The sequence below is a fragment of the Balaenoptera physalus genome (genome assembly GCF_965194825.1).
Source record: "Balaenoptera physalus genome assembly, chromosome: X".
In the NCBI taxonomy this organism is placed as follows: domain Eukaryota; kingdom Metazoa; phylum Chordata; class Mammalia; order Artiodactyla; family Balaenopteridae; genus Balaenoptera; species Balaenoptera physalus.
Window position 1 is genome coordinate 23,150,896 of NC_138903.1, and position 23,761 is coordinate 23,174,656.

General features: G+C 51.5%; 2 pseudogenes across 2 annotated transcripts; both read left to right on the forward strand.

The window, feature by feature from the left end:
* Positions 1 to 1,222: 1,222 nt before the first annotated feature.
* LOC309651839 (melanoma-associated antigen B4 pseudogene) lies at positions 1,223 to 2,416 on the forward strand (annotated as a pseudogene). The gene has a single exon. The product of its transcript is annotated as a melanoma-associated antigen B4 pseudogene (transcript).
* Positions 2,417 to 13,227: 10,811 nt separating this feature from the next.
* LOC309651837 (melanoma-associated antigen B4 pseudogene) lies at positions 13,228 to 14,421 on the forward strand (annotated as a pseudogene). The gene has a single exon. The product of its transcript is annotated as a melanoma-associated antigen B4 pseudogene (transcript).
* The last annotated feature ends 9,340 nt before the right edge of the window (positions 14,422 to 23,761 follow it).

The following is a 23,761-nucleotide window of genomic DNA, read 5'->3' on the forward strand; positions in this document are numbered from 1 at the left end:
CCCCTGACGTCAGCCTGGGAGCCTCCGGGCAGGTCTCAAGATGGAGGGGCTCCCTCAGTGCGAACGCGGACGGACGGACGGACGGACGCGGGAGACTCAGGGAGGAGGGGGCCTTGTTCTGAGGGGCTGGCCGCAGGTCAGCAGAGGGAGGATTTCCAGGGCACGGGAGGAGTCAGGGTGAGGACCGTCCTCCCCGTCGCAAGGGCACCTCAGAACCCCTCCCCTGCTGTCAGCCGCTTCCTTCCGGCCACACACGGAGAAGGGAGGGCGGCTGTCTGAGAGGGGAGGTGCAGGCCAGCAGAAGGCGCGTCCCTGAGCACTCCCAAGAGTCAGCCCAAGCCCTTGAGTGAGGACCAGTGGGGCCGCCAACCACAGGGCCTCGACCTGTCTGCCGCACGCTGCAGGCTTGGTAAAACTCTGCCACATGCGGCCGCGTGGTCACCCTCACTGCCTCCTAATGAGACTCAAGGAGGTGCCGGCACTGGTGCGAGCAGATGGCCCTCGGGGCAAGAGGGGAGCTCCAGGCTGCACCGGCCGTCCAGGGAGGACCCCGAGTGAGGACTAAGGGAGCCACCCACCCCGAAGAGAAGGGACGAGAGAGAATATGGCCTGTCCCCTCCTGCCAACCCGTAAACTCCCAAGGAAGGACTGTCAGGCTGAGACTGCCCGTAATTTCCTCTGCCAGGTCCAAGGGAGGTTAGAGCTTTGTTCTGAAGGGGCCATCACCAGGCAGCAGAAGGGAGGGTCCCAGGACCCTTCGGTGGTGGGCTGAACGCTCCCTCCTTTCCTCCTCCTGGGTGTCATGGAAGATGGTGGTGTCAACTTCAGAGCAGCAGACGGGATGGGGTGGGGGGGGGGAGGGTGGGGGAGTCTTGCCAGCAACTGTCATCCTGACTCTGAATGGGAACCACGAGGACCTACGTCCCCTGCCAGCCCCCACTGTCACCCCCGTACCGCCCAGGCAGGGCTGGCTGGCTGTGCCCCAAGGCTCACTCTACCGTCCTCCACAGGGGTCTCAGGGGACAGGCGGAGCAGGAGAACGGGAGCCCTGTGGGTCCTCGAGCAGTGCCCTCAAGGACCCTGCAGAGGCGGCCTTGGTTAAAGCCAGGGAGGAATCTCCCCGCTGAAGGTGCTCACAGCATCTCCTTGTCCCTCCCCCAGGTGCCCTCATTGTCTGCCTTCCTGCCCACACTCCCGCCTGCTGGCCCTAACCTGTGTCATCATGCCTCGGGGCCAGAAGAGGAAGCGCCGTGCCCGCGAGAGACGCCACCAGGCCCGGGGGGAGACTCAGAGTCTCAAGGGTGCCCAGGCCACTGAGGCGGCGGCAGCGGCGGCGGCAGAGATAGAAGAGTCGCCCCCCTCCCCCGCTTCTGTTTCTCGGGGTACTCCCCCGAGCTCCCGTGCTGCTGGCGCTCGCCGGGAGCCTCAGGGAGCCCCAGCCACTAGCTCTCGTGATGCAGGGGTTTCCTGCCCAGGATCTGAAGAGGGTGCCCGGGTGAGCCAAGATGAGGAAAGTGTAAGTACCTCCCACACAGCACCTTCCACTCACAGCACTTGCATAGATCCTCTGTCCATGAAGGCCAGCATGTTGGTGCAGGTCCTGCTGGAGACGTACAAGCTGAACGAGCCCATCCCGCAGGCAGAAATGCTGAAGGCTGTCAGCAAGAAGTACACGAAGCACTTCCCTGAGATCCTCCGGAGAGCCTCTGAGTGCATGGAGCTGGTCTTTGGCCTCGAGCTGAAGGAAGTCGACCCCAGCCGTCACTCCTACGCCCTCATCAGCAAGCTGGCCCTCCCCAGCGAGGGAAGGCCGAGTGATGAGTCGGGGCTGCCCACGTCCGGTCTCCTGATGATTCTACTGGGCATGATCTTCAAGAAGGGCAACCGTGCCACCGAGGAGGAGATCTGGGAATTCCTCAATGCGGTGGGGTTGTATGCTGGGAGGAGGCACTCGATCTTTGGGGAGCCCAGGAGGATCATCAGCGAAGATTTCGTGCAGCAGAAGTACCTGACGTACCGCCAGGTGCCCAACAGCGATCCTCCGCGCTATGAGTTCCTGTGGGGCCCGAGAGCCCTGGCTGAAACCAGCAAGATGAAAGTGCTGGAGTTTGTGGCCAAGATCGCTGGTACCGTCCCCAGTGCCTTCCCAGATCTCTATGAGGAGGCTCTGGAAGATGAGGAAGAGAGAGCAGGAGTGAGAGCCGCGGCCAGAGCTGCAGCTATGGCTGAGGGCAGTGCACTTCCAGGGCCAAGGCCCCGCAGCTCCTCCCACATCTAGGGAGGGAGGCCGCGGGCAGTTTGTTCACTTTGTTTTGGAAGGGAGCAGTCAAGCTCCTAAATAGTGCAGAGTAGTAGGGGTGGAGGGGACAAAGTATAGATCTTATTTATCTTCCTGTTTTAAACTAGTAACCTCTATACCTTATTTATTGACTTATTTAGGTTTTTTCAAATGTTTTTATCTTGTAATAGATAGTGTGTTTTCTTAAGAGTATTGAATTCGTACATGACATTGCTTGCATATTTATTGCTGTTTAAAGAGTTCTAAAGTTACAGTTTTGGTACATGTAAAAGAAATTCACGAACCATCTATATTTTCTGTATGATCCACAAGTAGAAAACATGGCACTGCAATAGAGATTTTCATGGAAACGTGAAAGACGACCACAGAAAATATTTGGAAACAAAAAATGGAGAAAACATAGAGTAAAAGGTATTTAATTCGTGGTTTGCCTTATTTCTTTTAAACTTTCTCATTTGTGAGTATTTGTTTCTTTTGTCCTAGTGCACTGCATATTCTCTGCTACCTACTGGATTAAAAATAAACTCTGATGGGAGGGTGGTATTTTGGGGGTTCATAATAATCACATCATAACTGCCATTCATCAAAAACCCAATATTTCTTAATGAGTATGCCACTGCTTTATATGTAGTACATAACATTCCAACATTCATGCAGGATAGGATTTGGCAGACTCCCTTTCTAGGTGAATAACTTGCAAATTTCTCAAGTTCACAAGACTGATTAAGTGACCTTGCTGGGTCTAGTCCCCTGGTCGGGAATAGTCTAGAGCCTACACTCTTCCACTCCTCCCAGCCTAAGGCAGACCTTATGTCTTTTAATTCATTTTTCTTCTCACCACTCCAAAAGGTATCTCATGGGATAAAAGGGGCCCTGTTCCCAAAGCACTGTTTTGGAACACAGTAATAGTAACGCTGAATAAGTGAATGGTATGAATAAAAAAAAAAATATTCGGTGACAATGGGGTCTTCTACATATGCAATGCCAGATAACCTGAAAAGATCAGCATCTCCTCATTTACTCTTCAAGTTTCTCAGGGACATAAAAGCCTTGGTTTAAGAGCTGTGTCCTCAGGTCAGTGGAGGGAGGAGTCCCAGCCTCTGATAGTTATTCAAGGTGAGGACCTTAGAAGAGAAGGGGGCCCCACAAAGTGTACCCTGCTTTCTCCCTTGTGTGGCCATGGGCAGAGCTGTGTGTCTGAAGGTACCCCTTCTTTTCCTCCGGGGCAAGGGTGGAGAGGTTCTCAGGGAGGCGAGTTCCTTGGTCTTGTGGCAGCATCTCCAATCCTGCCCAAGTAGGGGATCCTAACAGGCCTTAATTTGATTCAGGGTGAGGACACTGGGTGCTGATGAGTGGACCCCCCATAACAAAGGGGACCACACAGAGGCCCCCGGCAGGGGTAGCCAGGGAATAGGTCTCTTACCTCCCCTTCTGGTGTCTCAGGAAGGTGAAAGCCTTGGCCTGAGGCTGGCAGGCAGACAGTCAGCAGGGAGGCTGGAGTCCCATATGCCACCTGAAGTCAAGGTAAGAAACCTGAGTTAGGACTGAGGGGCCACTGACTCCAGAAGAGTGGGGCCTTGTAAAATCCTGCTCCTCAGAAGACCCCAACAGCTTTGGACAGATCTGGTTCATCCTGACTTCCAATTCCGAATTTCCAAGAAGGTAACGCCTTTGTTCTGAGGAGCACAGCTTCAGGGGAGTGGAGGGCGGAGTCCTGGGTCTGGTCCGGCATCACGATGAGGACCCTGAATGAGGAGCAAGGGGACCACTCACTCCAGAACAGAGGAGAATGCAGAGTCCCACCCCTGATGTCAGCCCCAGGCGGCCCAGGACAAAGCTTTCTGGCTGACGTGCCCCCTCTTTCCACTGGGAGTGGTCTCAGGGAGGCGAGGGCCTTGGTCTGTTGGGAACAGCCTCACTCAGTAGAGACTGGAAATCTAGTGACTCTAAATGAGGATAAAGGGACTCCACCTAGAACAGAGCCCTGCCACTGGATACTTCCCCTCGGCAAATCCAGGAATGTTGGCATGATGCGCCCCACACGTTTCCTTTTAGAGCATCTCCGGTAGATGAGGCACTTGGTCTCAGGGGCCAGCCTCACGTTCGCACAGGGAGGAGTTCCAGGTCCTGCCAAGAGTCAAAGCAGAGCACCGTGAGGACTGAGGGAACCACCCAAATCATAAAAGTGGGGACGCCACAGAATCCCTCCCTTACTGTCGCCCATGAGTGACCACAGGCAGTCATGCCCACGCGAGGCAACCCTCACATCCTCCTAGGTGGTCTCAGGGAATTAAAGGCTGTGGTATGAGAGGACAGGCCTCTCTAGGTCACGGGAAGAGTCGGTGTAAGGACTCCTGAGTGAGGACCAAGGGGAACGCCCAACCGAAAAGAGAGAGGAACACAGAGCCCCACCACCCTTTCGGCCCTGGGAAGCCCCAGGCAGGGGTAGTTCGATGTGTCCCCCACTTGCTTCCAGCTCTGGAGGACTCAGGTCAGTAGAGGGAAGAGTCCCAGATCCTGACACAGTGAGGACTACTGAGGTCACAAAGCCCAGAAGAGTGGAGCCCGGAGAATCTTGCCCTCTGCTGTTAGTCCTCAGAAGCCCCTCAGAGAGAGCTGTGGCTGCATGTGGCCTACTGTGACTTCTCCTTCTGGGGACTCAGGGTGGTGAGGACTTTGCTCTGAGGCTGGCTGACTCAGCACAGGGGGACTTTCCAGGTTGTGCTAGGAGTTGGGGTGAGGACCTAAGGCTGGAGTGGAGCAGGAAAACCATAACGATGGGGGCAGCACATCATCTCTCCCCTGCCGTCAGTCCTGGGAGACGCCTGGATAGATGTCAGGCCGAGCAGAGGCAACCCTTAACTCCTCCCAGGGTGACAGAGACGGGAGGACAGTTAATAGGTGAAGAGAGCGAGAAATTACAGGTCTTCCCAGGAGTCAGACGGAGGAGCCTGAGTGAGGACTGGCGCGGCCAACCGTAATAAGGCCTGGATTCGCCTGCCACAGCTTTCTGCCTTCGGAGACCACAGGTAGACGTGGGGAATCAGGCTACCCTCACTTCCTTCTGTTGGGCCTCAGAGAGCTGTGGGCCTTTCTACGAGCACATGTCCTCAGGTAAAGAGAGAGGAGCCACAGGCCTTCCCAGGAGTCAAACTGAGAACGCTGAGTGACGACTAAGGGGAACATGCCCCACCCCCGGAGCTGTGGGGACGACAAAGAGTCTAGCCTTGCCCCTGCTTTCAGCACTTGAAGGCTCAGGACAGGGCAGTCGGGCCGAGGCTCCTTTACGTCAGGTCTAAGGGAGGTGAGATCCTTAGCCTGAAGGTAAAGCCATTAGAGGGCAGAAGGGTGGGTCCCAGGCCCTACGTGAAGCCAACTGAGAGCACTGAATAGGGACTGAGGACCCAGTGATCCCAGGATAGAAAGGACTCCACAGAGCTGTCAGCACTGTGTTCCCCCTGTCAGGGCGGTGAGCTGGGGCACCCCTCACTTCCTCCTCATGGGTCCCCGGGACCACTGAGGTGTCAACTGCAGAGCAACAGAGAGGAGGAAGCCCAGGCCCTGGCTGCCGTCCACCTAAAGATCCTGAAGATGAACTGAGCAGACTCCCCGCCCTAGAACGCGGAAGGTCCCACTGGCAGCCCCTTCTGTCACCCCAGGGACACTCAGGTAGGCTGGCAGCCTGTAGCCCAAGGCTCACTCTACCGCCCTCCACAGGGGTCTCAGGGGACAGGCGGAGCAGGAGAACGGGAGCCCTGTGGGTCCTCGAGCAGTGCCCTCAAGGACCCTGCAGAGGCGGCCTTGGTTAAAGCCAGGGAGGAATCTCCCCGCTGAAGGTGCTCACAGCATCTCCTTGTCCCTCCCCCAGGTGCCCTCATTGCCTGCCTTCCTGCCCACACTCCCGCCTGCTGGCCCTGACCTGTGTCATCGTGCCTCGGGGCCAGAAGAGGAAGCGCCGTGCCCGCGAGAGACGCCACCAGGCCCGGGGGGAGACTCAGAGTCTCAAGGGTGCCCAGGCCACTGAGGCGGCGGCGGCGGCGGCGGCGGCGGCGGCGGCAGAGATAGAAGAGTCGCCCTCCTCCCCCGCTTCTGTTTCTCGGGGTACTCCCCCGAGCTCCCGTGCTGCTGGCGCTCGCCGGGAGCCTCGGGGAGCCCCAGCCACTAGCTGTCGTGATGCAGGGGTTTCCTGCCCAGGATCTGAAGAGGGTGCCCAGAGCCAAGATGAGGATAGCGAGTCACAGATGAGCGGGCCTGCCCCATCCTGGACGGTTCGTCTTTCCCTCCCCTACCTGGACACCGGTGGCTGGAGCATGCCCAGAGATCCTCCCTCTCGTGGTCAAGGACCACTGCTAGGTTTCCAGCCATACCAGGACCAAGCAAGACAAAACCGCCAGCACAGGTTGACGCAGGCGCACCAAGACCGAGAAGGTGACTCAAGGTAACCCAGGGTTCGTTATGCCTCATTTGTAATAACTTAGCATTGCGGCTTTTGCTTCCCCGCCCCACCCCATGGGTTCTGCTTGGGTGCTTATGGGTAAGTGCCTGCATACTAGCAGGAAAGTTACATAACCTAAAGCTGTCAATCGATTTGTCAGTCAAATAACACAGGACACAGGGAGGGACCACCACTCTACAAAACACGGCCCTACCCCATTGCGGGGCTGCTTCTGGTTTCCAGACAGCCCGCTCTCCTGCTTTCTCGGGAGTGTACTTTTGCTCTGCTTAACTGAACTCTTGCTACTTAAAACTGCTCTACGCCTCTCGATTGAATTCTTCCTCTTTGGGAGGGCAAGAACCAAGGAAATCGCCATTCTGCTGGTGACAGTATGGATCACACATTCATTACTTTTATCAGGTACAAGTTAAAGTTTTCATATTTTATAAAACAAATTTAGAAACCTTCCATTTTTTTTATGACCTCGAACAAGAAAACACAGCAATGGAAGAGGGATTTCCATGGAACTGTGAATAGACTCGGCAGTTAAATAATGTGGGTCCAGTAAAAAAGAAAAGAAAAAGAGTAAATGGTGGTACATTTTTGGTTTGGTTTATTCTTTTAGTGCTTCTTTTTGTAAAATTGAAAGATGTTTTCTTAGATTATTCAAGACTGTGAGAGAAATTAAACAATAATAAAGTAGACATCCTTATCGTTGCCACTCTTATTCCCAACCATTAATTGAGCATCTACTCTTTGGAAGGCTCCATGGCAGAACTGGGGATGGTAAGAAAAAGAAGACTGAGCCACTGTGCACAGAACTTTAGAGCCTAGGAGCTGCCGCCATATCAAGAAGATGGTGAGACACACTCTAAGACCTAAATAAATGACAAGTTAAAACAAGGGGTGAGAAAGAGAGGAGGTTCCAGATGAGAGCAGTCAAGTGTAAATGCTGTTTTTGCTCACAGATGACCTAACTGTCTATGTAGGAAATCTCAAATAATCAACAACAAGAAAACTCCTGGTATTAATAAGCCAAGGTTAATACTCAACAGTCAATTGTTGTCCAATAAACAAATGGAATTTGCAATTGAAAAACCTAATGCCATCTTACATTAGCACCAAAAAAAGATTGATTATAAATAACTCTTAAAAATATACGTATAAGATTTATATGAGAAATACAAACGTCACTGAAAAAAATTAAAGAAGATCTAAATAAATAGAGAAACACTCCATGTTCATGGATAGGAGGATGCAAGATTGTTGAGATGTCAGTTACTCCCAACTTGATTTATACACGCAATACAATTCTGCTCAAAACTCCAGCAAGTTATTTTGTAGATAGCAACAAACAATCTAAAGTTTATATAAAAAATGAAAAGATCCATAATAACCAACTCAAATCAATACCGAAGAAGATCAAAGTCAGAGAACTGATATTACTGGATTTCAAAACGGACTTTAAAGCTACAATAATCAAGACCACATACTATTAGCAAAAGAAGAGACAAATAGACCAAGGCACAGAATAGAAAACCTAGAAATAGACCCCTCATACAGTCAACTGACCTTTAACAAAGGAGCAAAGGCAATTCAATAGAGAAAGGAGTCTTTTAACTCACAGTGCTGGGACAACTAGACATGCGCACACAACAAAAAAGAATGTTGATACAGACTTTACATGTTGCAAAATAATTAACTCAAAATGGATCACAGACCTAAATGGAAAACTCAAAATTTAAAAAAAGCCCGGGCCTTCCCTCATGGTCCAGTGGTTAAGACTGCACTTCCACGGCAGGGGGCATGGGTTTGATCCTTGGTCAGGGAACTAAGATCCTGCCTGCCATGCGGAGTGGGAAAACAAAACAAAACAAAACAAAACAAAAAAACAGAAGGAAATATAGGAGAAAATCTTGGGTTTGGCAACGAGATTTTAGACACAACACCAAAAGCACAATCCATGAAAGAGAAAAATGATAAGCTGAACTTCATTAAAATTAAAAACTTCTACTCTGTAAAAGGTACTATTAAGAGAATGAAAAGACAAGCCGCAGACTGGGAAAAAAATAATTGTAAGACACATATCTGATAATAAACATGAATCAAAAATATACAATGAACTCTTAAAAAACTCAACAATAAGAAAACAAAAACGTCAATTTAACAGTGGTGAAAAGAGCTGAACAGACGCCTCACCAAAAATATACACAGACGGCAAATAGCATACGAAAAGACGATCAACATCACAGGTCTTCAGGGAGTTTGGGATTTAAACAACAATGAGATACCTATTAATATGGCTAAAACAAAAACAAACACCTGACAATACCAAATGCTGGCAAGGATGGGGACCAATAGGAACTCTCATTCAGTGCTAAAGGGAATGCAAAGTGATAGAGACACACTGTCTGGAAACTGGCTGGAAGTTTCTTTTAAGCTAAACATAATCTTATCATATGATCTAGCAATTAAACGCCTAGGTATTTACTCAAAGGAGTTGAAAACTTATGTCCATCCGAAAGCCTTCAAACCAATGTTAAGAGTACACAAATTCATAGTTGCCAAAAACTGAAATCAACCAAGATGACCTTCAGCAGATGAATGGGTAAACAAACTGTGGTAGTCCACATGATGGAATGCTATTCAGCCATGAAGAGAAATGACATTTCAAACCACAAACAGATATAGAGAAACTTAAATGTATACTGATTAGCAAAAGGAGCTAGTTTAAAAAGCCTACATATTGAGTTATTTGTAGTGAGGTGGATGGACCTAGAGTCTGTCATACAGAGTGAAGTAAGTCAGAAAGAGAAAAACAAATACCGTATGCTAACACATACATATGGAATCTAAGAAAAAAGAAATATGGTCATGAAGAACCTAGGGGCAAGATGGGAATAAAGATGCAGACCTACTAGAGAATGGACCTGAGGATACGGGGAGGGGGAAGGGTAAGCTGGGACAAAGTGAGAGAGTGGCATGGACATATATACACTACCAAATGTCAAACAGAGAGCTAGCGGGAAGCAGTCGCTTAGCACAGGGAGATCAGCTCGGTGCTTTGTGACCACCTAGAGGGGTGGGATAGGGAGGGTGGGAGGGAGGGAGATGCAAGAGGGAAGAGATACGGGGATATATGTATAACTGATTCACTTTGTTACAAAGCAGAAACTAACACACCATTGTGAAGCAATACTGCTCCAATAAAGATGTTAAAAAAAAATCAAAAAAAAGGAAAAAAAAAAAAAAAGAAAATACACCAGAGACTAAAGCAATAATATAAAAAACATACCTAGAAAGAAACCATACAAAAATGTATATAATCTACATGGAGGCAATTAGAAGAATTTCCTGACTGACTTAGGAAAAAGAAGTCTCAACCAGAATAGTATGTTATGTGTATTCGTGAGGCACAGACATTGTAAGAATATCGATTTTCCTTAATTCATTTACAGATTTAGTACCTTATCCATAGCAGCTGATGACAATCAAACATGGGCTACTGTTTCCTGTACCCAAAATCAACCATGGAAAAATTACAGAAGGAATAAAGAGAAAACATTAACAAAAGCAAAAACACAAAACTAAATAATCCCTGAGGGACGATAAGTCTCCACTGAACTAGAACCTGAGTGTGGGCAGGTAGGGGGATGCCCTGAATTCGAGACAGGTCTGTAGCCTGCAAGAGAGGCAGATGACAGGATTGATTAGAGAAAAGCCTTTAAACTTGAGCCCTTGATTCTTCCACTGTGCTCTGGGACCATGAATCTCTACTGCTTCACTGAAGGAACCTGAGGCAGCATTTCAGAGCCCGCATGCCAGGAGCATGGGACACCAAAGATTGGGCTGGATGTGGCAGTATGGTCCACAGGCTGTGAGATAACCATCTGAAACTTTGTTAGTGGATGACAACTGGCCTTTTTAAATGATCATCTTAATAGACTATCACACACGGACTCAAAGAGAATAGCAAGTAACACAGCAGTTGTACAAAAGGACAGAAATTCATTTCTGAACTTTTGGGCAATGCCCCTGATGTCAACAAAGAGAGACCACGGTGAGAACTGTCAGGCTAAGGAGCCCCTTCACTAACTCCTCTGGGATTCTGTGGGGCATGGTTGGGGACAGGGATGGAGTCATACCAGAGAAGGATGGAATCGCAGGCCCTGCCAGCAGTCAGTGTGAGGACCTTGAGTGAGACCTGATGGGCTCCAAACCACAGAAGAGAGTCTCGTCTCCTTTCCCCTCAGCTCATCTTACCTGCACCAGCCATCTCTGGGAGGCTCCAGGCAGAAGTGTCCAGATGAGATGTGCCTGCACTTCACACCAGCAGTCTCAGGGAGCTGATGTCTTTGATGCGAGGCCTCGGCCTCAGGTCAGCAGACGGGAGGTAGCCCAGCACCTACAGGGAGTCAAGAGAAGACACTGAGAGGGGATTGAGAGCAGCATCCACCATAGAACAGGGGGCCCCAAAGAGGCCTCACTGTCAGTCTCGGGGGACCCAGGCATGGCTGTGAGGCTCAGGCCCCCAGATACTTCCGGCTGGGGGTGCCCACAGAAATGAGAGCCAAGGTGTGACGCCTGCTGACTCAGCTCAGCAGAGGGAAAAGTCCCAGGACCTGCCAAGAGTCAATGAAAGGCCCACGTGCCAGTCCTGCGGGAAGCTCCGCCGGCACCACCCCACACCTCCCGTCCCGCCTCGCCCCGCCCCGCCTCGCCCCGCCCCGCCCCGCCCCGCCCCGCCCCGCCCCACCCCACCCCACCCCGGCCGGGGTCCGCCCCGCCCCGGCCGGCCGGACCCGCCCCGCCCCTGCTGTCCTCCTGGAGCCCAGATGCGCATGACCGGATGCGACGTCCTCCTAACCACGCTGTGGGGGCGAGGCCATTTTTGAGAGCTGCCGTCCTGCGAGGGTGAGCCGCGGGAGGAGTCCCACGTCTCCTCAGGTGTTAAAGTGTGAGGTAACCCCAGTTAGAAGTGCGGGGACGCCCCCGACACCCCCAATCCCCTTTCCCTCCCCAAAGAGGCGGCCACACAGGCCCCGCCCACCCCGCCCCTGCTCTCGGCCCGAGAGGCTCGGGCCTGGCTGTTAGGCCCCAAGTCCATCCGCTTCCCCCGCGGGGTCTCGGGCAAGGAAGGCCTCGCTCTGAGGTTGGTGGACCCTGGCTCAGCTCAGTAGAGGGAGCGCCCCAGGCCCTGTGCAGTGAAGGACGGGACCCTCGTGGGGTCCGAGGGGCTCCACACCCCAGAATGGCGGCCACGCAGACCCCGCCCCTGACGTCAGCCTGGGAGCCTCCGGGCAGGTCTCAAGATGGAGGGGCTCCCTCAGTGCGAACGCGGACGGACGGACGGACGGACGCGGGAGACTCAGGGAGGAGGGGGCCTTGTTCTGAGGGGCTGGCCGCAGGTCAGCAGAGGGAGGATTTCCAGGGCACGGGAGGAGTCAGGGTGAGGACCGTCCTCCCCGTCGCAAGGGCACCTCAGAACCCCTCCCCTGCTGTCAGCCGCTTCCTTCCGGCCACACACGGAGAAGGGAGGGCGGCTGTCTGAGAGGGGAGGTGCAGGCCAGCAGAAGGCGCGTCCCTGAGCACTCCCAAGAGTCAGCCCAAGCCCTTGAGTGAGGACCAGTGGGGCCGCCAACCACAGGGCCTCGACCTGTCTGCCGCACGCTGCAGGCTTGGTAAAACTCTGCCACATGCGGCCGCGTGGTCACCCTCACTGCCTCCTAATGAGACTCAAGGAGGTGCCGGCACTGGTGCGAGCAGATGGCCCTCGGGGCAAGAGGGGAGCTCCAGGCTGCACCGGCCGTCCAGGGAGGACCCCGAGTGAGGACTAAGGGAGCCACCCACCCCGAAGAGAAGGGACGAGAGAGAATATGGCCTGTCCCCTCCTGCCAACCCGTAAACTCCCAAGGAAGGACTGTCAGGCTGAGACTGCCCGTAATTTCCTCTGCCAGGTCCAAGGGAGGTTAGAGCTTTGTTCTGAAGGGGCCATCACCAGGCAGCAGAAGGGAGGGTCCCAGGACCCTTCGGTGGTGGGCTGAACGCTCCCTCCTTTCCTCCTCCTGGGTGTCATGGAAGATGGTGGTGTCAACTTCAGAGCAGCAGACGGGATGGGGTGGGGGGGGGAGGGTGGGGGAGTCTTGCCAGCAACTGTCATCCTGACTCTGAATGGGAACCACGAGGACCTACGTCCCCTGCCAGCCCCCACTGTCACCCCCGTACCGCCCAGGCAGGGCTGGCTGGCTGTGCCCCAAGGCTCACTCTACCGTCCTCCACAGGGGTCTCAGGGGACAGGCGGAGCAGGAGAACGGGAGCCCTGTGGGTCCTCGAGCAGTGCCCTCAAGGACCCTGCAGAGGCGGCCTTGGTTAAAGCCAGGGAGGAATCTCCCCGCTGAAGGTGCTCACAGCATCTCCTTGTCCCTCCCCCAGGTGCCCTCATTGTCTGCCTTCCTGCCCACACTCCCGCCTGCTGGCCCTAACCTGTGTCATCATGCCTCGGGGCCAGAAGAGGAAGCGCCGTGCCCGCGAGAGACGCCACCAGGCCCGGGGGGAGACTCAGAGTCTCAAGGGTGCCCAGGCCACTGAGGCGGCGGCAGCGGCGGCGGCAGAGATAGAAGAGTCGCCCCCCTCCCCCGCTTCTGTTTCTCGGGGTACTCCCCCGAGCTCCCGTGCTGCTGGCGCTCGCCGGGAGCCTCAGGGAGCCCCAGCCACTAGCTCTCGTGATGCAGGGGTTTCCTGCCCAGGATCTGAAGAGGGTGCCCGGGCGAGCCAAGATGAGGAAAGTGCAAGTACCTCCCACACAGCACCTTCCACTCACAGCACTTGCATAGATCCTCTGTCCATGAAGGCCAGCATGTTGGTGCAGGTCCTGCTGGAGACGTACAAGCTGAACGAGCCCATCCCGCAGGCAGAAATGCTGAAGGCTGTCAGCAAGAAGTACACGAAGCACTTCCCTGAGATCCTCCGGAGAGCCTCTGAGTGCATGGAGCTGGTCTTTGGCCTCGAGCTGAAGGAAGTCGACCCCAGCCGTCACTCCTACGCCCTCATCAGCAAGCTGGCCCTCCCCAGCGAGGGAAGGCCGAGTGATGAGTCGGGGCTGCCCACGTCCGGTCTCCTGATGATTCTACTGGGCATGATCTTCAAGAAGGGCAACCGTGCCACCGAGGAGGAGATCTGGGAATTCCTCAATGCGGTGGGGTTGTATGCTGGGAGGAGGCACTCGATCTTTGGGGAGCCCAGGAGGATCATCAGCGAAGATTTCGTGCAGCAGAAGTACCTGACGTACCGCCAGGTGCCCAACAGCGATCCTCCGCGCTATGAGTTCCTGTGGGGCCCGAGAGCCCTGGCTGAAACCAGCAAGATGAAAGTGCTGGAGTTTGTGGCCAAGATCGCTGGTACCGTCCCCAGTGCCTTCCCAGATCTCTATGAGGAGGCTCTGGAAGATGAGGAAGAGAGAGCAGGAGTGAGAGCCGCGGCCAGAGCTGCAGCTATGGCTGAGGGCAGTGCACTTCCAGGGCCAAGGCCCCGCAGCTCCTCCCACATCTAGGGAGGGAGGCCGCGGGCAGTTTGTTCACTTTGTTTTGGAAGGGAGCAGTCAAGCTCCTAAATAGTGCAGAGTAGTAGGGGTGGAGGGGACAAAGTATAGATCTTATTTATCTTCCTGTTTTAAACTAGTAACCTCTATACCTTATTTATTGACTTATTTAGGTTTTTTCAAATGTTTTTATCTTGTAATAGATAGTGTGTTTTCTTAAGAGTATTGAATTCGTACATGACATTGCTTGCATATTTATTGCTGTTTAAAGAGTTCTAAAGTTACAGTTTTGGTACATGTAAAAGAAATTCACGAACCATCTATATTTTCTGTATGATCCACAAGTAGAAAACATGGCACTGCAATAGAGATTTTCATGGAAACGTGAAAGACGACCACAGAAAATATTTGGAAACAAAAAATGGAGAAAACATAGAGTAAAAGGTATTTAATTCGTGGTTTGCCTTATTTCTTTTAAACTTTCTCATTTGTGAGTATTTGTTTCTTTTGTCCTAGTGCACTGCATATTCTCTGCTACCTACTGGATTAAAAATAAACTCTGATGGGAGGGTGGTATTTTGGGGGTTCATAATAATCACATCATAACTGCCATTCATCAAAAACCCAATATTTCTTAATGAGTATGCCACTGCTTTATATGTAGTACATAACATTCCAACATTCATGCAGGATAGGATTTGGCAGACTCCCTTTCTAGGTGAATAACTTGCAAATTTCTCAAGTTCACAAGACTGATTAAGTGACCTTGCTGGGTCTAGTCCCCTGGTCGGGAATAGTCTAGAGCCTACACTCTTCCACTCCTCCCAGCCTAAGGCAGACCTTATGTCTTTTAATTCATTTTTCTTCTCACCACTCCAAAAGGTATCTCATGGGATAAAAGGGGCCCTGTTCCCAAAGCACTGTTTTGGAACACAGTAATAGTAACGCTGAATAAGTGAATGGTATGAATAAAAAAAAAAATATTCGGTGACAATGGGGTCTTCTACATATGCAATGCCAGATAACCTGAAAAGATCAGCATCTCCTCATTTACTCTTCAAGTTTCTCAGGGACATAAAAGCCTTGGTTTAAGAGCTGTGTCCTCAGGTCAGTGGAGGGAGGAGTCCCAGCCTCTGATAGTTATTCAAGGTGAGGACCTTAGAAGAGAAGGGGGCCCCACAAAGTGTACCCTGCTTTCTCCCTTGTGTGGCCATGGGCAGAGCTGTGTGTCTGAAGGTACCCCTTCTTTTCCTCCGGGGCAAGGGTGGAGAGGTTCTCAGGGAGGCGAGTTCCTTGGTCTTGTGGCAGCATCTCCAATCCTGCCCAAGTAGGGGATCCTAACAGGCCTTAATTTGATTCAGGGTGAGGACACTGGGTGCTGATGAGTGGACCCCCCATAACAAAGGGGACCACACAGAGGCCCCCGGCAGGGGTAGCCAGGGAATAGGTCTCTTACCTCCCCTTCTGGTGTCTCAGGAAGGTGAAAGCCTTGGCCTGAGGCTGGCAGGCAGACAGTCAGCAGGGAGGCTGGAGTCCCATATGCCACCTGAAGTCAAGGTAAGAAACCTGAGTTAGGACTGAGGGGCCACTGACTCCAGAAGAGTGGGGCCTTGTAAAATCCTGCTCCTCAGAAGACCCCAACAGCTTTGGACAGATCTGGTTCATCCTGACTTCCAATTCCGAATTTCCAAGAAGGTAACGCCTTTGTTCTGAGGAGCACAGCTTCAGGGGAGTGGAGGGCGGAGTCCTGGGTCTGGTCCGGCATCACGATGAGGACCCTGAATGAGGAGCAAGGGGACCACTCACTCCAGAACAGAGGAGAATGCAGAGTCCCACCCCTGATGTCAGCCCCAGGCGGCCCAGGACAAAGCTTTCTGGCTGACGTGCCCCCTCTTTCCACTGGGAGTGGTCTCAGGGAGGCGAGGGCCTTGGTCTGTTGGGAACAGCCTCACTCAGTAGAGACTGGAAATCTAGTGACTCTAAATGAGGATAAAGGGACTCCACCTAGAACAGAGCCCTGCCACTGGATACTTCCCCTCGGCAAATCCAGGAATGTTGGCATGATGCGCCCCACACGTTTCCTTTTAGAGCATCTCCGGTAGATGAGGCACTTGGTCTCAGGGGCCAGCCTCACGTTCGCACAGGGAGGAGTTCCAGGTCCTGCCAAGAGTCAAAGCAGAGCACCGTGAGGACTGAGGGAACCACCCAAATCATAAAAGTGGGGACGCCACAGAATCCCTCCCTTACTGTCGCCCATGAGTGACCACAGGCAGTCATGCCCACGCGAGGCAACCCTCACATCCTCCTAGGTGGTCTCAGGGAATTAAAGGCTGTGGTATGAGAGGACAGGCCTCTCTAGGTCACGGGAAGAGTCGGTGTAAGGACTCCTGAGTGAGGACCAAGGGGAACGCCCAACCGAAAAGAGAGAGGAACACAGAGCCCCACCACCCTTTCGGCCCTGGGAAGCCCCAGGCAGGGGTAGTTCGATGTGTCCCCCACTTGCTTCCAGCTCTGGAGGACTCAGGTCAGTAGAGGGAAGAGTCCCAGATCCTGACACAGTGAGGACTACTGAGGTCACAAAGCCCAGAAGAGTGGAGCCCGGAGAATCTTGCCCTCTGCTGTTAGTCCTCAGAAGCCCCTCAGAGAGAGCTGTGGCTGCATGTGGCCTACTGTGACTTCTCCTTCTGGGGACTCAGGGTGGTGAGGACTTTGCTCTGAGGCTGGCTGACTCAGCACAGGGGGACTTTCCAGGTTGTGCTAGGAGTTGGGGTGAGGACCTAAGGCTGGAGTGGAGCAGGAAAACCATAACGATGGGGGCAGCACATCATCTCTCCCCTGCCGTCAGTCCTGGGAGACGCCTGGATAGATGTCAGGCCGAGCAGAGGCAACCCTTAACTCCTCCCAGGGTGACAGAGACGGGAGGACAGTTAATAGGTGAAGAGAGCGAGAAATTACAGGTCTTCCCAGGAGTCAGACGGAGGAGCCTGAGTGAGGACTGGCGCGGCCAACCGTAATAAGGCCTGGATTCGCCTGCCACAGCTTTCTGCCTTCGGAGACCACAGGTAGACGTGGGGAATCAGGCTACCCTCACTTCCTTCTGTTGGGCCTCAGAGAGCTGTGGGCCTTTCTACGAGCACATGTCCTCAGGTAAAGAGAGAGGAGCCACAGGCCTTCCCAGGAGTCAAACTGAGAACGCTGAGTGACGACTAAGGGGAACATGCCCCACCCCCGGAGCTGTGGGGACGACAAAGAGTCTAGCCTTGCCCCTGCTTTCAGCACTTGAAGGCTCAGGACAGGGCAGTCGGGCCGAGGCTCCTTTACGTCAGGTCTAAGGGAGGTGAGATCCTTAGCCTGAAGGTAAAGCCATTAGAGGGCAGAAGGGTGGGTCCCAGGCCCTACGTGAAGCCAACTGAGAGCACTGAATAGGGACTGAGGACCCAGTGATCCCAGGATAGAAAGGACTCCACAGAGCTGTCAGCACTGTGTTCCCCCTGTCAGGGCGGTGAGCTGGGGCACCCCTCACTTCCTCCTCATGGGTCCCCGGGACCACTGAGGTGTCAACTGCAGAGCAACAGAGAGGAGGAAGCCCAGGCCCTGGCTGCCGTCCACCTAAAGATCCTGAAGATGAACTGAGCAGACTCCCCGCCCTAGAACGCGGAAGGTCCCACTGGCAGCCCCTTCTGTCACCCCAGGGACACTCAGGTAGGCTGGCAGCCTGTAGCCCAAGGCTCACTCTACCGCCCTCCACAGGGGTCTCAGGGGACAGGCGGAGCAGGAGAACGGGAGCCCTGTGGGTCCTCGAGCAGTGCCCTCAAGGACCCTGCAGAGGCGGCCTTGGTTAAAGCCAGGGAGGAATCTCCCCGCTGAAGGTGCTCACAGCATCTCCTTGTCCCTCCCCCAGGTGCCCTCATTGCCTGCCTTCCTGCCCACACTCCCGCCTGCTGGCCCTGACCTGTGTCATCGTGCCTCGGGGCCAGAAGAGGAAGCGCCGTGCCCGCGAGAGACGCCACCAGGCCCGGGGGGAGACTCAGAGTCTCAAGGGTGCCCAGGCCACTGAGGCGGCGGCGGCGGCGGCGGCGGCAGAGATAGAAGAGTCGCCCTCCTCCCCCGCTTCTGTTTCTCGGGGTACTCCCCCGAGCTCCCGTGCTGCTGGCGCTCGCCGGGAGCCTCGGGGAGCCCCAGCCACTAGCTGTCGTGATGCAGGGGTTTCCTGCCCAGGATCTGAAGAGGGTGCCCAGAGCCAAGATGAGGATAGCGAGTCACAGATGAGCGGGCCTGCCCCATCCTGGACGGTTCGTCTTTCCCTCCCCTACCTGGACACCGGTGGCTGGAGCATGCCCAGAGATCCTCCCTCTCGTGGTCAAGGACCACTGCTAGGTTTCCAGCCATACCAGGACCAAGCAAGACAAAACCGCCAGCACAGGTTGACGCAGGCGCACCAAGACCGAGAAGGTGACTCAAGGTAACCCAGGGTTCGTTATGCCTCATTTGTAATAACTTAGCATTGCGGCTTTTGCTTCCCCGCCCCACCCCATGGGTTCTGCTTGGGTGCTTATGGGTAAGTGCCTGCATACTAGCAGGAAAGTTACATAACCTAAAGCTGTCAATCGATTTGTCAGTCAAATAACACAGGACACAGGGAGGGACCACCACTCTACAAAACACGGCCCTACCCCATTGCGGGGCTGCTTCTGGTTTCCAGACAGCCCGCTCTCCTGCTTTCTCGGGAGTGTACTTTTGCTCTGCTTAACTGAACTCTTGCTACTTAAAACTGCTCTACGCCTCTCGATTGAATTCTTCCTCTTTGGGAGGGCAAGAACCAAGGAAATCGCCATTCTGCTGGTGACAGTATGGATCACACATTCATTACTTTTATCAGGTACAAGTTAAAGTTTTGATATTTTATAAAACAAATTTAGAAACCTTCCATTTTTTTTATGACCTCGAACAAGAAAACACAGCAATGGAAGAGGGATTTCCATGGAACTGTGAATAGACTCGGCAGTTAAATAATGTGGGTCCAGTAAAAAAGAAAAGAAAAAGAGTAAATGGTGGTACATTTTTGGTTTGGTTTATTCTTTTAGTGCTTCTTTTTGTAAAATTGAAAGATGTTTTCTTAGATTATTCAAGACTGTGAGAGAAATTAAACAATAATAAAGTAGACATCCTTATCGTTGCCACTCTTATTCCCAACCATTAATTGAGCATCTACTCTTTGGAAGGCTCCATGGCAGAACTGGGGATGGTAAGAAAAAGAAGACTGAGCCACTGTGCACAGAACTTTAGAGCCTAGGAGCTGCCGCCATATCAAGAAGATGGTGAGACACACTCTAAGACCTAAATAAATGACAAGTTAAAACAAGGGGTGAGAAAGAGAGGAGGTTCCAGATGAGAGCAGTCAAGTGTAAATGCTGTTTTTGCTCACAGATGACCTAACTGTCTATGTAGGAAATCTCAAATAATCAACAACAAGAAAACTCCTGGTATTAATAAGCCAAGGTTAATACTCAACAGTCAATTGTTGTCCAATAAACAAATGGAATTTGCAATTGAAAAACCTAATGCCATCTTACATTAGCACCAAAAAAAGATTGATTATAAATAACTCTTAAAAATATACGTATAAGATTTATATGAGAAATACAAACGTCACTGAAAAAAATTAAAGAAGATCTAAATAAATAGAGAAACACTCCATGTTCATGGATAGGAGGATGCAAGATTGTTGAGATGTCAGTTACTCCCAACTTGATTTATACACGCAATACAATTCTGCTCAAAACTCCAGCAAGTTATTTTGTAGATAGCAACAAACAATCTAAAGTTTATATAAAAAATGAAAAGATCCATAATAACCAACTCAAATCAATACCGAAGAAGATCAAAGTCAGAGAACTGATATTACTGGATTTCAAAACGGACTTTAAAGCTACAATAATCAAGACCACATACTATTAGCAAAAGAAGAGACAAATAGACCAAGGCACAGAATAGAAAACCTAGAAATAGACCCCTCATACAGTCAACTGACCTTTAACAAAGGAGCAAAGGCAATTCAATAGAGAAAGGAGTCTTTTAACTCACAGTGCTGGGACAACTAGACATGCGCACACAACAAAAAAGAATGTTGATACAGACTTTACATGTTGCAAAATAATTAACTCAAAATGGATCACAGACCTAAATGGAAAACTCAAAATTTAAAAAAAGCCCGGGCCTTCCCTCATGGTCCAGTGGTTAAGACTGCACTTCCACGGCAGGGGGCATGGGTTTGATCCTTGGTCAGGGAACTAAGATCCTGCCTGCCATGCGGAGTGGGAAAACAAAACAAAACAAAACAAAACAAAAAAACAGAAGGAAATATAGGAGAAAATCTTGGGTTTGGCAACGAGATTTTAGACACAACACCAAAAGCACAATCCATGAAAGAGAAAAATGATAAGCTGAACTTCATTAAAATTAAAAACTTCTACTCTGTAAAAGGTACTATTAAGAGAATGAAAAGACAAGCCGCAGACTGGGAAAAAAATAATTGTAAGACACATATCTGATAATAAACATGAATCAAAAATATACAATGAACTCTTAAAAAACTCAACAATAAGAAAACAAAAACGTCAATTTAACAGTGGTGAAAAGAGCTGAACAGACGCCTCACCAAAAATATACACAGACGGCAAATAGCATACGAAAAGACGATCAACATCACAGGTCTTCAGGGAGTTTGGGATTTAAACAACAATGAGATACCTATTAATATGGCTAAAACAAAAACAAACACCTGACAATACCAAATGCTGGCAAGGATGGGGACCAATAGGAACTCTCATTCAGTGCTAAAGGGAATACAAAGTGATAGAGACACACTGTCTGGAAACTGGCTGGAAGTTTCTTTTAAGCTAAACATAATCTTATCATATGATCTAGCAATTAAACGCCTAGGTATTTACTCAAAGGAGTTGAAAACTTATGTCCATCCGAAAGCCTTCAAACCAATGTTAAGAGTACACAAATTCATAGTTGCCAAAAACTGAAATCAACCAAGATGACCTTCAGCAGATGAATGGGTAAACAAACTGTGGTAGTCCACATGATGGAATGCTATTCAGCCATGAAGAGAAATGACATTTCAAACCACAAACAGATATAGAGAAACTTAAATGTATACTGATTAGCAAAAGGAGCTAGTTTAAAAAGCCTACATATTGAGTTATTTGTAGTGAGGTGGATGGACCTAGAGTCTGTCATACAGAGTGAAGTAAGTCAGAAAGAGAAAAACAAATACCGTATGCTAACACATACATATGGAATCTAAGAAAAAAGAAATATGGTCATGAAGAACCTAGGGGCAAGATGGGAATAAAGATGCAGACCTACTAGAGAATGGACCTGAGGATACGGGGAGGGGGAAGGGTAAGCTGGGACAAAGTGAGAGAGTGGCATGGACATATATACACTACCAAATGTCAAACAGAGAGCTAGCGGGAAGCAGTCGCTTAGCACAGGGAGATCAGCTCGGTGCTTTGTGACCACCTAGAGGGGTGGGATAGGGAGGGTGGGAGGGAGGGAGATGCAAGAGGGAAGAGATACGGGGATATATGTATAACTGATTCACTTTGTTACAAAGCAGAAACTAACACACCATTGTGAAGCAATACTGCTCCAATAAAGATGTTAAAAAAAAATCAAAAAAAAGGAAAAAAAAAAAAAAAGAAAATACACCAGAGACTAAAGCAATAATATAAAAAACATACCTAGAAAGAAACCATACAAAAATGTATATAATCTACATGGAGGCAATTAGAAGAATTTCCTGACTGACTTAGGAAAAAGAAGTCTCAACCAGAATAGTATGTTATGTGTATTCGTGAGGCACAGACATTGTAAGAATATCGATTTTCCTTAATTCATTTACAGATTTAGTACCTTATCCATAGCAGCTGATGACAATCAAACATGGGCTACTGTTTCCTGTACCCAAAATCAACCATGGAAAAATTACAGAAGGAATAAAGAGAAAACATTAACAAAAGCAAAAACACAAAACTAAATAATCCCTGAGGGACGATAAGTCTCCACTGAACTAGAACCTGAGTGTGGGCAGGTAGGGGGATGCCCTGAATTCGAGACAGGTCTGTAGCCTGCAAGAGAGGCAGATGACAGGATTGATTAGAGAAAAGCCTTTAAACTTGAGCCCTTGATTCTTCCACTGTGCTCTGGGACCATGAATCTCTACTGCTTCACTGAAGGAACCTGAGGCAGCATTTCAGAGCCCGCATGCCAGGAGCATGGGACACCAAAGATTGGGCTGGATGTGGCAGTATGGTCCACAGGCTGTGAGATAACCATCTGAAACTTTGTTAGTGGATGACAACTGGCCTTTTTAAATGATCATCTTAATAGACTATCACACACGGACTCAAAGAGAATAGCAAGTAACACAGCAGTTGTACAAAAGGACAGAAATTCATTTCTGAACTTTTGGGCAATGCCCCTGATGTCAACAAAGAGAGACCACGGTGAGAACTGTCAGGCTAAGGAGCCCCTTCACTAACTCCTCTGGGATTCTGTGGGGCATGGTTGGGGACAGGGATGGAGTCATACCAGAGAAGGATGGAATCGCAGGCCCTGCCAGCAGTCAGTGTGAGGACCTTGAGTGAGACCTGATGGGCTCCAAACCACAGAAGAGAGTCTCGTCTCCTTTCCCCTCAGCTCATCTTACCTGCACCAGCCATCTCTGGGAGGCTCCAGGCAGAAGTGTCCAGATGAGATGTGCCTGCACTTCACACCAGCAGTCTCAGGGAGCTGATGTCTTTGATGCGAGGCCTCGGCCTCAGGTCAGCAGACGGGAGGTAGCCCAGCACCTACAGGGAGTCAAGAGAAGACACTGAGAGGGGATTGAGAGCAGCATCCACCATAGAACAGGGGGCCCCAAAGAGGCCTCACTGTCAGTCTCGGGGGACCCAGGCATGGCTGTGAGGCTCAGGCCCCCAGATACTTCCGGCTGGGGGTGCCGACAGAAATGAGAGCCAAGGTGTGACGCCTGCTGACTCAGCTCAGCAGAGGGAAAAGTCCCAGGACCTGCCAAGAGTCAATGAAAGGCCCACGTGCCAGTCCTGCGGGAAGCTCCGCCGGCACCACCCCACACCTCCCGTCCCGCCTCGCCCCGCCCCGCCTCGCCCCGCCCCGCCCCGCCCCGCCCCGCCCCACCCCACCCCGGCCGGGGTCCGCCCCGCCCCGGCCGGCCGGACCCGCCCCGCCCCTGCTGTCCTCCTGGAGCCCAGATGCGCATGACCGGATGCGACGTCCTCCTAACCACGCTGTGGGGGCGAGGCCATTTTTGAGAGCTGCCGTCCTGCGAGGGTGAGCCGCGGGAGGAGTCCCACGTCTCCTCAGGTGTTAAAGTGTGAGGTAACCCCAGTTAGAAGTGCGGGGACGCCCCCGACACCCCCAATCCCCTTTCCCTCCCCAAAGAGGCGGCCACACAGGC